This window comes from Thamnophis sirtalis, unplaced genomic scaffold, assembly GCF_051295495.1.
Source record: "Thamnophis sirtalis isolate CommonGarterSnake01/CBP01778 unplaced genomic scaffold, rThaSir2_p1.2 scaffold_1, whole genome shotgun sequence".
NCBI classification, from domain to species: Eukaryota; Metazoa; Chordata; class Lepidosauria; order Squamata; family Natricidae; genus Thamnophis; species Thamnophis sirtalis.
The window spans coordinates 124,563,197-124,577,882 of NW_028261381.1; the positions used below are offsets into that span (position 1 = coordinate 124,563,197).

Genomic DNA, 14,686 nt, shown 5'->3' on the forward strand with positions numbered 1-14,686 from the left:
GCAAATCCTGCCAGTCTTGGCATGGATCATTTTGTACAAAAAGGAATCCATCCTGAATTTTCTTTACAAATTTAATCTTTTTTGCCATATATATCAGAAGAGGCCTTTAGGGGTGATATTTTTCTGGAACAGACAAACTTTAAACTGCTTTCTTTGCTTTTCTTTCTACAATGATCATTTTTCTTCCCTCCATCATTTTGCATTTCTATGAATTTAGATAACAAAAATAACAGAAATAATAGAATAACAGAGTTGGAAGATATGTTGGAAGTCTTTTAGTTCAACCTCCATCTTGATTAGGAAACTTTATACCATTTCCAACAATTGGTTGTTTAATCTCTTTTTTAAAACCTCCAGTGTTGGAGCACCCACAACTTCTGGAGGTAAGTTGCTCCACTGATTAATTTTTCTGTCAGTATATTTCTCTTTAGTTCTAAGATTGGTTCTCTCCTTGATTAGTTCCCATCTATTCTTTTTGTCCTGGCTTCAAGTGCTTTGGCGAATAGGTTGATGTCTTCTTCTTTGTGACAGCCCCTGAGATATTGGAACATGCTATCATGTCACCCCCTAGTTCTTCTTTTCATTAAACTAGACATACCCAATTCCTGCAACCATAATCATTGAAATATTATCAGTGATGATAATAATTGAACTCCAATAATTCTCCTTCATAACTAATGATGTATATCAACAGGCATCTTTGTAGATGTAACTACTGAATGGAGTGTCAACTGGCCTGTCGATTAAATTCTATGGATGTTTTAAAACCAGCTGGCTATACCTGGCTAGGTGGCTAATCTTTGAATGATGTTGAATTTTGTTGGGATGCTTTGTTTTGTTTGTTAATTTTGAAAATAAGTCATTATATATTTTTGGCATACTGAATTTACAAATACCATTATATCTGCTATGGTCTGGTTGTTCACAGAAAAATTAACCATAGAACAGCAATTCAGGCAAATGTGATCCTTTATTCCATACAAAGGAGTTTATATTAAATTGAAAGAGTTGATCTGTGATGCTTTTCAGGAGTAAGTCTACTTGTCCAGTTAACTAGGCCCAAGAGAAGATGATTACCATATCTAAAACCTTCCTGAACTCATTCTGGCAAAGAAGAAGAATTGTCATGTTTTCCTGTCTCTTCTCCACAGCCATTTTTTCTGCAGTGGGGAAAAAAATTGATCTATGCCAGCTCTTGAAATGTGATCAACACATGCAGGGTAGCAAGGTACAGAACCTTATAATTAGGACTACTTCCCCAACACACAAATAATGCAAAGAGACTTGCATTAAAGAGCACAATGCAGCTTGCTCTATACATAAGGTTATTCTAATTGGATATTTTAGTATCTGCCATCAGCTTTGCTTAGTAGGAATTGTATGGAAACTTATGTTTTATAAATAGGTTTCTGAGGCAGGGATAGATTATTCAGAAAAATTCAGCTGGAAAAAATGGTTTCTCCTTCTTCGGTGTTTACAAAGAAGCGATCAAGAAAAGCCAAGCACAGATCTTCAGTACACACTTCGATCTTGGTACTCTTTGCTCTCCTAGGACTATCAATTGAGCAGTTGAGATATCAAACTTCAGAAAGTTCAATATATATATGCAAGTCTATTTTAACTTTGGCCCCTCAATATATTCTGGATTCTATACTGGCAGAAGGCTAAGGACTAATAACATGATTCCCCCAAAATACAACCTACCCTGAAAACAAGCGCTAGCCCGATTTTCATGCCTGTGCCTGTGTATAAGCCCTACCTCTAAAATAAGCCTGACTTAAGAGCCTGTGTAGTTGGCTGCCTGCCCATTCTGTCTGGTTGCTGCAGACATGAGGTGTGTGTGTGTGCGTGTGCGTGTGCGTGCATGCACCGTGGCCATTAAGCAAACCAGTGGGGAGGTGGACAAAATGAGGTGGGGGAGTAGGAAGAAGCTTCTTCTCCTTACTCGTCACCACAACAGAGCAGGTGGTGGTGGAGAAGCTTCTTCTCATTGCTTGCCATCTCAATGAAGCAGAAGCCACTTCTCCGAGGCTAGGCAGTTGTTGGCACATTGATGGCCTGGCTGCCGGGCCCTCTGGTTAGCCAGTGCAGGGCATGTGGAGCAGATCCGCACCTCCTGCCTCGCTTTGTCCTCCATGGCACCAGTATATCGCTTCTTCCTCCACCACCCCACCATCGCTCTACAGCCTGCAACCCCCACCCCACCCTTGCCTCCTGCTCTGTTGCGGCCATGAAAATAATAAGATCTCCCCGAAAATAAATAAGACCTCCCCTGGTGCTTATTTTGGTGACAAAAAAAGACTGGGTCTTATTTTCGAGGAAACACGGGTACACTACTTCTGGAGGGCACATGGTTGAATATGACTAAATTATAATGTTGGAGGGAAGCCTGATCAATGCTGATGGATTGTACTCCAGCTTAATGGGTATTAAGATGTAATATCACTCATCATAGAGAAGTCTAGAATCAAAACCAAGTTTAAAAGACTCTTGAATAATGGCAGCCCTGGGAGGCCTCCTAGATGACTTACCCCTCATAAGTGGACAGCAATGACTAACAGTGGCTAGATCTAACTATCATTTTAATTTCATGTAATGCTCTGCAGCAATGTTTTAGTTACCTGGTACTATCCGGGGGGGGGGGGGGAGGAAGCCCAATTCATCAACAGTGTGTTCCTAAATGGCATTGATGTTGTAGCAGTGATTTGAAATTGTCAGATCTGTTGAAGACAGCCTGGAATGCCATGATAGCATGAAATGTGTGAATGAACATTTTTCTATTAACGGGGGGAAAAAAGATGTGCATTCTGGATTACCTTTTTCATGAGCACAATACTTACGTTGTGCATAGAAATATTTCCATGCTTCACATTTAGTGTTATAATTAAATGAATTGCAAAATTGCAATCATGAAAGTAATATTTAGAACTATTCAGATTTTATTGAAATAGTTGAAAGTTATTTCTTACATGTATTCAGAGCGATACCATTTCTGAAACAACATTTCTTTGTTTCTGGCAAGGGAACATTTCAATTAGAATATACCTTTTGTTCAATTTGGCAAAGATCTTTTTCAACTCATTCTTGGGATGCTGTAATCTTGGGATGCTGCATTCTTGGGATGCTATCCTATGTGAACATCTGTTCTTCTTCATTTTTTTAAAAAAACCTTAATACGTTGTAGGTCTCAGAACTCCATCACAGCAGGTTGTATCCAAAATGTCTGTCTGCCTTATGCAGAGTTTATTTGGCTTTTATACAGTTTTTAAAAGCAAAGCAAAAGCAGGGGTAGCAAAAGCATCTTATTGGTAGCATTTTACTGGTCAATATCTAAGTCCATCCCAGCCAGAGTAGAAGCTTCACATATCTAAAGTTTCCTGGTACTACCTGGTTCTAACAAACAGTTAGAAGTTACAACAAGAAGTTACAACAAGAAGTAAAACATAAACAAACAAGCAAACAAAAAATAGAGAATGAAAAGCTCATAAAAAGGACGAAGTTAAGAATGCAAAAAAAAGAAAGAAAGAAAGAAAGAAAGAAAGAAAAAAGTAAGAAAAGAGTAACTTCTGGCTTTCTTCAGTACAGAGATAAATATAAAGTACGTTTACTTTTTACTCTATGATTAAGAATAGCACACATTATTTCTATAATTATAAACACTTCTGTCACATCTCAAAATTAAAGTTTCATTTCTTTCAATTTCAAGCAAAAAATCCAAAAGCAGTCTCCAGGTAGAAACAAAGCTTAGCAAAGCCTTTTCTTACATCAAATAGTCAATTTCACCATTTCAGCCAATTCCATTAACTTCACCATCTGCTCTTCCATTGTGGGAATTTGTAAGTCCTTCCATTTCTGTGCGTACAAAAGTCTCTCTCTCTCTTTTGTCATATAAAGAAACAAAGTCTTGTGTTGTCTTTCAATTTGGTTATCCAGGAAACCTAAAAGGAAAATCTCTTGGATTTCCTCATCTTGGCCAGTGCTTTGATGGTTTATCTTGAAATGGCAAGAGGACCCAGAAGCTTTCAGAGCCCCAACTGGTAGTAAGGAGACAATAATGATAAGGAAGGGTCAGGAGAAATTATTAAAAGAGCTAGATATGCTTAGTCTACGTCAGTATTTCTCATCCTTGGAAACTTGAAGAGGTATGGACATAAGTCTCAGAATTCCATAGTCAGTTTTGCTTTGCTAGCTATAGAATTCTGGGAGTTGAAGTCCACACCTCTTCAAGTTGCCAAGATTGAAAAATTCTAGCTTAGGTTGAAGAAAAGACAGCGAGAGACAATAGCCAAAAGTTGCCATGTGGACTTGGAATGGGAGCTTTCTTACACAGCAAAACCCTGCATTGAACAAGGAAATTGGACTAGATTGTATCTAAGTTAGTGTCTAAATTTCATGAGATCATTTCCTATAACAGGGAATGAGAGGACTGAAAATTACTGATACCCATCAGTAAAATAATGCCACACACACACACACACACACACACACACACACACACACACACACACACCTCTTATTCTGAACAGGATAAGGAGCACAGAAAGGCCAAGACATCACAGTGCAGAAGTAGCTCAGTTTGTAGTGATTTAGAAAACAAGCATATATAAACTTACTTGGAAATCATTTGTAACTTGGTGTAGCTTGCTTTTGAGAGATGTGCAAAGTTTTACACTGTCAATTAGGGAACTCTGGCATCACACAGTTTTCATTCCTTTACGTTTCACTGGCCAGTTTGAAGCTGGTGATTGATTGTCTAAACTTCTGTGAATTCTGAAATGCAGGCAATATGCCAGAAAAAAATCAGTACTATTCCACTCTAAGTTATTCAATTAATGCTCCCCCCATGCCAAATTACTGTAGTCACATTCCCTATCCAATCCATCCATAGCAAATAAAATAATTAATTAATTCCTGTTTCCACATTTATGTTTCCAGAACATACTGTGTACACTTAACTGATTGGGTACTACATCATCATCATCATCATCATCATTATCATCATCATCATCTCTGAGCAGTTGGTTTTGAAGAATAGTTGTAAAGCCACCTGATTCATCTGTTGCATTTAAAATACTTTTTGCTAGTTGTGATTGTGAACAGAGAGCATGCTGGCAATTTTGCAACAAAGCATTTTTCCCAGTAACTGTAACCATGGTTGCATGTTGCTGTGGCAGCTGTTGGAGAGGAGAGAGAAAGATGCATTCTAAAAAAATGCCTATTAAAAGGCACCAGGAGCAGGACCCTGTTCCCTTTCACAAGGCAGTCCCTGTGAAAACACCCAACTAATATTCTGAAGAGAAGGAAGATACAGATAGAGTCTTATTTATTTTACTTCTGCTCTACCTGCTTGTTAGGTATGCAAAAACAATTGCAATAATTTGGCACAGTAATATAGAGATACGGAGATTATTTCAGATCCTTGCAAGAGTTTTCAAGAATCGTTTGTGTTTACTTTGTGGCACACAAACTTTCGAAACCCCTATGAAATGTTCCAAGCAAATTCAAAGACCCAAAACCAAAGGAAGACAAGACAGAAATCAGTTACAAAAGAACATGCAAAGACTATAAAAATCAATTACATAGGATAAGCAGCAAAATTTTACAGTAGTAGAACATATCCATGAACACCAGCTACTGGTCAAAAACTTCATTGATATTCCTTCACACAGATAAATCCTGGCGTAACTTCAGCTGGGAAAATTTAAAATGAGCTGGATCAAAAAATGGAAGAGAATTTTTGAAGTCTGTCTCTTTGCCCAAAGATCAACAGACATGTAAGACGTATTGTGAACTTGTCAAAGACATAACCAAAGACACAACATTCTTTCTCATCACAAAGCAATCAACCTCAGATAGGTCAACTAGAGCCATTTTCTTAGCAGCGTAATAATTAAACTTAACTACAATGATTACTGGAAAAGAACACTATCCTCTCAAGAAGCCTTCCTAGCATATAGAATAGCTATTGACACTACCAATTACACAGGAGGCAGTCAACACACAGGAAAAAATATATTCCCCTCTTTGGCCAGATAAATAATCTATAAACCACAAGACATTAATTGAATGTCAAACAAGATCTACCCATTGGACCATCCCTCCAAGCACAAGCAAAGCAGGCAGATAGATGAAAATGTAACTCTGAATCAAACAACAAACCTTATTTCCCCAAACTCACTTGTTTTGATGATGTTATCTAGTAGGGTAATGAAACCTTGCAAACCAAGTAAATTGGCAATATATTGTCATTTGTCTATCAGTTACCTACCTAAATATGAACACATAACACAGCTATGAGGCTTTGTATTTCAAGACAAAACAAAATAGATATGTTTTAATACGGAGACATGTTTTTATTAAAATACTTATGGAAATGCAGCTAATCTATCTTGTACGTATTTTCTATTTTCTACTATTCTTCATATAGCATGTGAATGTATTCCAAACATTTGCAAAATGAATTCTTCTAAAATGTAGTGTTTTCAGATTCTAATATGTCAATAGTACTTGCAAATTATTATTGTTTTCATGTATGAATTGATGGCAAATGTGTATAAAGGAAAATATTCCTCATTGCTATTTTGTGACCTTGTTTGCCTTAACACAGAAGCCAAAGTTAATAAACAATGTTTTTTCTTTGAGTCAGGGTTGACTCCTGATCACTACCTGGATCAGTCCCCACAGATTTTTTTGGCCAAGGTTTCAAAAGTGGTTTGCCATTTCTTCCTTTGTAGGGCTGAGCGAGAATCACTGGCTCAAGGTTACCCAGCTGGCTCTGTGCCTATGGCAGGATTAGAACTCATGGTCTCCTGGTTTCTAGACTGGTACCTTATTAAATTGCCATGCATCTGATAAGCTAACTATACTTTTAAGCTGTTTTATTTTTCTTCTTTTGCTTTCATCTTTTGCCCAATTCAACCCTTTTATCATACAACCATAGGATTGTTAGGAAGATGGTCTGGCCACCAGAACATTTTCTGATTTGCAAGGAAGGAAGCAGGAGAAAGAGAAGGGGAAGAGAAAGAGGAAGAAAAGAAAAAAAAGTCTGCCTCCCATTTTCAAGTAGGAGCCCTAGATCAGTGTTTTTCAACCACTGTGCCGTGGCACACTAGTGTGCCGTGACATAGTGTAAGGTGTGCCGTGGGAGAATTACTTTATATATAGTCAATATAGGCACAGAGTTAAATTTTTTTAACATTTTCTAATGGTGGTGTGCCTCGTGATTTTTTTCATGAAAAAAGTGTGCCTTTGCACAAAAAAGGTTGAAAAACACTGCCCTAGATGACTTTTCTTGAGCCATTCTCTGCAATGAATGTTTCTATCCTGTGTTGAAATCCCAAAGCAAGTAATACATGATTATTTTTCCCCAAGATTGATAGTACTGATTTTTATCTGGAATTCTTTAAGTGTCTCTTATATTTCCTGTATTTCCCCTTTCCCAATGAATTGTTTGTTTTTTTAAATATACCTACAGATTTGTGTCATTGGCTTAAAAAGAAAGTTTTTATTTCTTTAAAATCATCCTTCTGTGTTGCAACTACATATCCAATTGTTGCACTTTGCAGTGGTTAGAATGCAGTACTGCAGGCTAACTCTGGCCACTGCCAGCAGTTTGATTCTCACCACCTCAAGGTTGACTCAGCCTTCCATCCTTCCGAGGTTGGTAAAATGAGGACCCAGATTGTTAGGGGCAATATGCTGACTCTGTAAACTGCATAGAGAGAGCTGGAAAGCACTGTGAAACGGTATATAAATCTATTCGCTATTGCTATTTCAGGTCTGGCACAAGATCTGTGTCCCTCCCTCTGTGTTTCTTTCAACTGGAAATATGTTTCCCAGCTAGGCTGCCTAGCGTATGTCAGGAGGTTGAGGCTATTATAATTACCTTTTACTGAGAAACCTTGGAAAAAGGGAACCTGCCAATGAGGTTGGAATTAACAGCCTTCCCAGCTTGAAATACCAAGCTGTTTGAAAAAAAAGAAAGATAGAAAGAAATAGAAAAGCTCAATCAGATTCGAATAGTTAATGTTTTTTTAGTGAATTAATTATGTTTGGCTTAATGGATTTGAGGTAGGAGTATATTTTAAAAAGTCCACTCGTTTCTGTCGTTGTGGGATGCTTAACCCCACCCTTCATCCGATTTAAAAATTGCTTTAAGCTATTGCATCAATTGTGGTCATATGCTTGGAATCAAAGTATTTCCTTTTATTATTCAGTATTTTAATATTCATCAAGCACACATGTTAGCACTAGCACTTCTTGTCTAGTTTGAAATCTGATGAATTTAATTTTAATTTGGATATGAAATGTCATGACTTGGTTAACTCCACTGCATGAAAACCCACATTCAGATTACTGATGTAGCTTCTGGCATGAAGGTCACAATTGTGCCAGAGGTGGGTTACCAATTTTTTTACTGCCATTTTGGATGTGCTCCTGGGTGCGTTTGTGTGCATGCACAACACTTCTGCACATGTGCAGAAGTGTCCGGGTGGGTGGAGCCTCCTGCCGCCATTACTACCGGTTCCACTGATCTGGATCAAACCAGCAGCAACCCACCTCTGAATTGTGCCTTGTGAATGAGAGTAGACGTTGTGGAATTCAGCTACCAAATCTGAGGCTAATGTTAACCAGTGAGTAGAAAATTAAAAAAAAACAAAAACAGAAGAAAATGCTGTTAATATTATAGTATTTTGAAAATTCAATATTTTGTATGCAACACTGTTGCAAACTCTGAGATGTATTGAATGGATGTGCCTGTCAACTGAAATCAAAATTTGAATAGATTTAATTACTCAGCCCAACATTTAGTTAATTTTAAATTAATTGTAATAAACAAAGACAATTTTAATTGGTGATGGTATGAGTTAAGGGCACATTTGTATATCAAGCTTTTTTTTTCTCCTGCTGGTATATTATAGATCATGCAATCATAACAAATTATATTTCATAAATTGTATTTCTGAAGTTCAAATCTGTTCCTCAGGTCCACTCTTAACTGTGAAGGCTATTTTCCCTCCCCCCAGTTCTCTGTGATCAAAATAAATATTGAAAATTTTTGGCACCCTCCCTCAAGAGAGACTTACAATATTTCAAAAGGAAGTAGAACAGTTCTTCTGTAACAAATTAACCAATTTTCATTTCAAGCAAAGGAGGTACAAATTAATGTACATAACCATTTCCACTCCTAATGCCTTAGAAATAATACTTGTGGGCATAATGATACTTCAGAGGTATTGTGAGGGAATATGGTGATTGTGAGGGAATATGGTGTAAAAAAGATGGCTACTATAATGTTTTTTTTTAATATGAACGTTTTTAATATGAACAATTTATTTTAAATCTGTAATGCTGATGAATTAAATATCATTTCTATGACACTGGGAGGAGGCATAGTGTCCTGAAATATTAAGAGGTTAGAACTCTTATTAAGATAAAAAAAACAAAGAATTTTGTTTGGCCTATGAAAACATTGGCTTGTCCCCATATCTGTTTCCCAACAATCCCCCCCTGACCTTTTTTTTTAACAGCAAAGCAAAACCAGCCAAAAAGTTTGATTCAGCACTAGGATTCCCCCCCCCCCTTTTAAACAGCAAGCAAAGTAGATCTAATTTCAGCAAATCTGTTTTCCCCTTTGTTCCCATCTTCTATCTCTCCAGTTATCTTGCAGTATTATTCCCTCTCTCACACACATACACACTCATGCACCCACTGAGAGGCAGGGGAACTGACTGTACATCTGGGTGTGATATCAGTGAGGGGCTCTGGATCAGGACAAGGAGAAGAATGAAATACAGGCCTTTCAATCATCTGGAAAGCCCTTCAGCAGTTTCACATGGTGAATGTTTTTAGTCTAGAAACAGTCAATTGGTTTAACAAGTGTTTTCTGTCTGAATGGCTATGCAAAGAATGTCAGGCATGCAATGTCTACACATATAATTGCTTCACAAATTATATTAATTTTCCTTTATTTAGCTGGAAAGTGCAGCGAGTTCAGTTAGTTCAAGGAAAGCAATGCTGTAAACAGACAGCTTAAATGCAAGCAGTGTAAAGAGCAGCAGCTCGCGGAAACACAGCCGTAGATATTAAGACCATATCCTGCCTTGCTACGGATCACACATAATTGAATCATGTTCAATAGAAGGCCATTAAAAAATAGGCATGATTTGCAATGCTAATGTGATGAAGACAGCTGTCACTCGGATTTAAATATGTTTATTGAAAGCCTGAATAAGCCAGGCATCTATTATCTTCTGCCTCTGCTGTTATCTGCTTATAAAACAAGCATGATAAGTCTCAATAACATGCTCCGTTTTGTCTTTTAGTTGTAGGAATATGAAGAAGACTGAAAGGAGAGAGGAGGCACATGAAATAAAACTACAGAGCGACTACTGGGAATATAAGAGGAACCAGACGGACCAATTCAGTGGAAATTGGATAATAGTTTCTTTGATAACAATTTATAAACACTATTTTTGTTAAAGAAGCTGGGCTGAAATGTGGCGGCTTATTAAATGTCAACTAGAAAATCATCCACAAGGATCCCAGTGAAGACTCTTAGGCTAATGTATTCCATAAGTGGGGGGAACTCCACAACTTCTTAGTCAAATTCTGATCCTCCCTCGTTTGGGTCCTGAGTGTCTCACTCAGTCATCCGCATTGCTCACCACTGTTTTTAGCCCCACTGCAATTCACCTTTTCCCCACTCCCCTCCACAGGACTATAGCTTGACCCCCTAACAAGCACTGACTATGGCTTGTTTCCTATCACTAGTTTTAACAATTTGCATGATGGGAACAGGAGAGTGATCCTTTGCCATTAATGATGCAGTAGAGGGAGAAAAGAGAATAATAATGTTGTAATAATATCAATGGGCACAATTGGGCTGAACCAAATGGGTGTCACTGAGGGAATCTTGGCAATTGCTTTTGCTTAAAAACCAGCCTAATAGTGCAGCACGCAGAGCAAAGATGTACAACTTGAAATTTGGTAGCACACCAGTCAAAAATGAAATGCGTGCTTCTATAGCTCTTGCACTACATTTATGTATGTATGTATGTAAGTATGTATGTAAGTTCATTCATTCATTCATTCATTCATTCATTCATTCATTCATTCATTCATTCATTGATTCATTGTTTATGTAGCTAATTAGCCATTCCAGCCAGATGGGGAGAGCTTTTCCTGCTTAATTCTCACTTTATGTCCTCAAAATCTACTCGGTAGGTTCATGGGACATGGAGTATATTTACTCCATGTCAGTGATGTGCGGTCAGCTTTAGACCTGTTGAGGCACTTTTTAGACTTGTGGACTTCAACTCCCAGAATTCCACAGCCAGGCATGCTCAGTTCCGATTTAAAGCAACAGCATTTTCACCCTTGCAAAATAAGTTTTCCCATTCTTTTTCTTCTCCCTCCCCCTCCTTCCTCCCTCTATCCCTCCCTCCCCCCCTCTCAAACAGACACATGCACACAGAGAACTTCGATCCCTCTCTCATTCACTCACTCTCAAACACAAACACAGAAGTTGGATTGGATATATTTTCCAAAGGCTTGAAAGCAGCTCCTCTGCCATACCCCCACTTCCCCTGCTGCCTTCTCATCAAACTTTTTGAATTCCTCTCCCCTCCCCACAGGCACCTTTTCCAGCTGTTTCAGAGATGATTTCAACTCTGCTTCTCCCTGCCCTGCCCTGCCCTGCCCTCCCCTCTTGAAAAGCCAGAGCTCTATCAGACTGAGCTAGTTGCTCCCAGAGAACTCTAAAAAGCCTCTAAAAATGCCCTCTACAGGAGACGAGAGAATACATGCCTCATTTGCATAAGGAATTCTTTGTTTGTTAACCCTTGCTTAACTCTTAAAAGGCGAAAAATTCCTTATGCAAAAGAGGCCCCTAGTTCTCTGGCCTCCTCCTAGTTAATACTGAGAGCAGACACCAAGCCACTGTGACTTGAAATCTGGTAGCAACTATCCTGGCTTTAATTATTTTTAAAAAATTATTTAAAATTCTTTCCTTTCTCTGAGGAGACTGGTGAGGCCCCGCCTCCCTTGCCTCTAGTGACTGCTCCATGTAAATATCAATCCATACGACTGCCCATTTCACAAATGTGAATCTGAGTGGGTGACAAACATTAACAAATAGAGTATACATGCAATGTAATGTTGCCACAAAGTAAAAAATATGTTGAGACTCCAGACAGAGAAGAGCAATGAAGATAATTAGGGTACTGGATGCTAAAACAGATAAGAAGGACTAGAAATGACATGATAACAGTGTTCCGATATCTCAGGGGCTGCCACTAAGAAGAGGCAGTCAATCTATTCTCCAAAGCACCTGAAGGCAGGACAAGAAGCAATGGATGGAAACTAATCAAGGAGAGATCCAATCTAAAATAAGGAGAAATTTCATGACAGTTAGTACAATTAATCAATGGAATGACTTGCCTCCAGAAGTTGTGAATGCTCTAATGCTGGAAGTTTTAAAGAAGAGATTGAGCAACCATTTGTCTGAAATGGTATAGGGTTTCCTGCCTGAGCGGGGGATTGGACTAGAACAACTCAAAGGTCCCTTCCAACTCTGTTATTCTTTTATTGTTTTATTTTGTTAAAGATGGAAACGACATACTGTAGAAGGATTAAAGATAGAACCCACTATGTGTGATATTGGATTTGTCTGAGTCTTTTTTCATTTCTTGTCTAGTTTATTACATAATCATTCCTAAATTATATATCGTAGTTCAATCTTTTCTTTTAGGTTTTGTCTTTATTAGTGGCTTATGTTCCTCTCTTGGATGCTCTTATGTTTTTTCAATTTTATGCTGGCTTGGTATGTTTTTAATAATCTCTACCTCTTAATCATCTCTGACATGAGTCTCTACTGGCAATGCCTTGCAGGTAAATTACTTGATCGTGATAGAGGACCAAAATTCCATTCCAACCTAGTCAAAGGAATGGCCTACATTTTGGATTTTCCTGATACAGATCCTTCAAGACATACTTGGGAAATAAAATAAACTTCAACAGGGTCAATATTTTAAGTTTTCTCACCTATAATTTGAGTCCTATATTATTTGAAAGCTATTTAGCGGTTCCAGCTAAATAGAAGCATGTTGTGAATTTCTACTTGAATGCTTTTAATGGATTTTGTATTTTCTTAGTGGTGTTTTTCCTCTTTCTTTCTTCTTCTTTTTAAGAATAAAAGAAACTATTCATTCTTTGCTTAGAATTGTGTAGGCGTCATCTGCCACCTATATAGTTATTCTGTTCAACAATAATTATGTAAAACTGATTTAGGTACAACTCTTAAACTCTATGCTTCAGACCAGTCTTCTCTTCCACAGCCCTATTCTCATGTTATACATTTAGGTACTGTAATTATGGTTTATTTCTGCAGGTGCTCTATATTTCTCTCTATATTTTTTTAAGTATTAAAAAAGTGATTTATCGTCCTGTTTGCATGTTGTGTTTGCATTGTGTTGTATTTTAGGAGTTCAAAGGGCTTTGGAAATTATAGTGTTTGAAAAGAAACCCCTTAGAAGGAACTGATATTGGTTTGAAAAACCAGTGGTCCCACAGAATAGTTTATCCCTCTGCTCTGTAATTCCAGAAAGCTTCATAGTTCAGAAATCTAGGCAACCATCATGTGTGGTACAGCTTTTTACATGCATGTTATTTTCTGCTTTTTTTCACTGCTGCAGAATGCTTTGAGTAAGGTATAGCTTTGTGTTCAGTCAATGATGAGAATGTTTGCTGAAGCTATTAGGGCAAATCCAATGTATTAATGGCACTGTGTGGTAACTCTGTTCTAGTCATCTTCCATTCATCTAAAATGATATTTATAGACATGAATGTATTATTGCAACATTGGGTGTGGGTGCTTTTGTGATTTAAACTTTGATTCTCTCTCCTTTTCCAAATCTGATTTATAGATCCCTGTCTTTTTTCCCCTTTGTTTATTTATGATCCATCTTTTCTGTCCCCTATATCAGGCCTTCTTTTTTTAAAACGTTTTTTCCTAAGCGCAATTCTGCTTATGTTATATTTTGTGAACCTAGCAGATAGAGTTGTTGGAGGACAGGAACTGGTCTTCTTGCTTCTGAAGTATGAGAGATTAATTATCTTTATATTGCCTTCCTCATCTGTGGCACTTTCATTCTGCAAATTGCATGGCTGTCAAATACATTTCAATTTTTCTATACTTAATAGGTCTCAGGCTTTTATGATCACCTCTTCTTTTTGTATAGCATAAGAAACATAGAGTTTTGAGTCCAAGTCTCCATTCAGTGCAGGAATACAAATTAAAACATCTCACTAGATAACTGTCCAGTCTTTGCTTGAACAATTCTGATGAACAGGAATTTACCGCCTGTCTGGATAATTGATTACATCATTTATCTGACTCTTTCTTTAACAAGATAGCACTACAGACGGAAGTGGAATTATTATGACCTGTGAGTTGGAAGTTATGGTTCTATTGATCTAGTCTAAACTTATATGTGTCTCCCCCCCCCCTTTTTTTTTGCAGCCAGGCCACATGTCTAAATAATATCAACTACAATTCTGCAGTGATAGATTAGATGTTCTATAAGCAAGTTTAAATTAGTTCTGGTTAAGCCTTCTATATTCTAGAGCAGTGTTTTTCAACCTTTTTTGTGCAAAGGCACACTTTTTTCATGAAAAAAATCACGAG

The 14,686-nt window shown here is 37.6% G+C and overlaps 1 long non-coding RNA gene across 1 annotated transcript in view; it reads right to left on the reverse strand.

Moving 5' to 3' along the window:
• Positions 1-4,800: 4,800 nt before the first annotated feature.
• Positions 4,801-14,686, reverse strand: part of LOC106542911 (uncharacterized) — a 50,731-nt gene continuing 40,845 nt past the window's right edge. The window contains exon 5 of the long non-coding RNA XR_015697807.1: positions 4,801-5,174. This is a non-coding gene — a long non-coding RNA (uncharacterized LOC106542911). The remainder of the gene's footprint in view (positions 5,175-14,686) is intronic.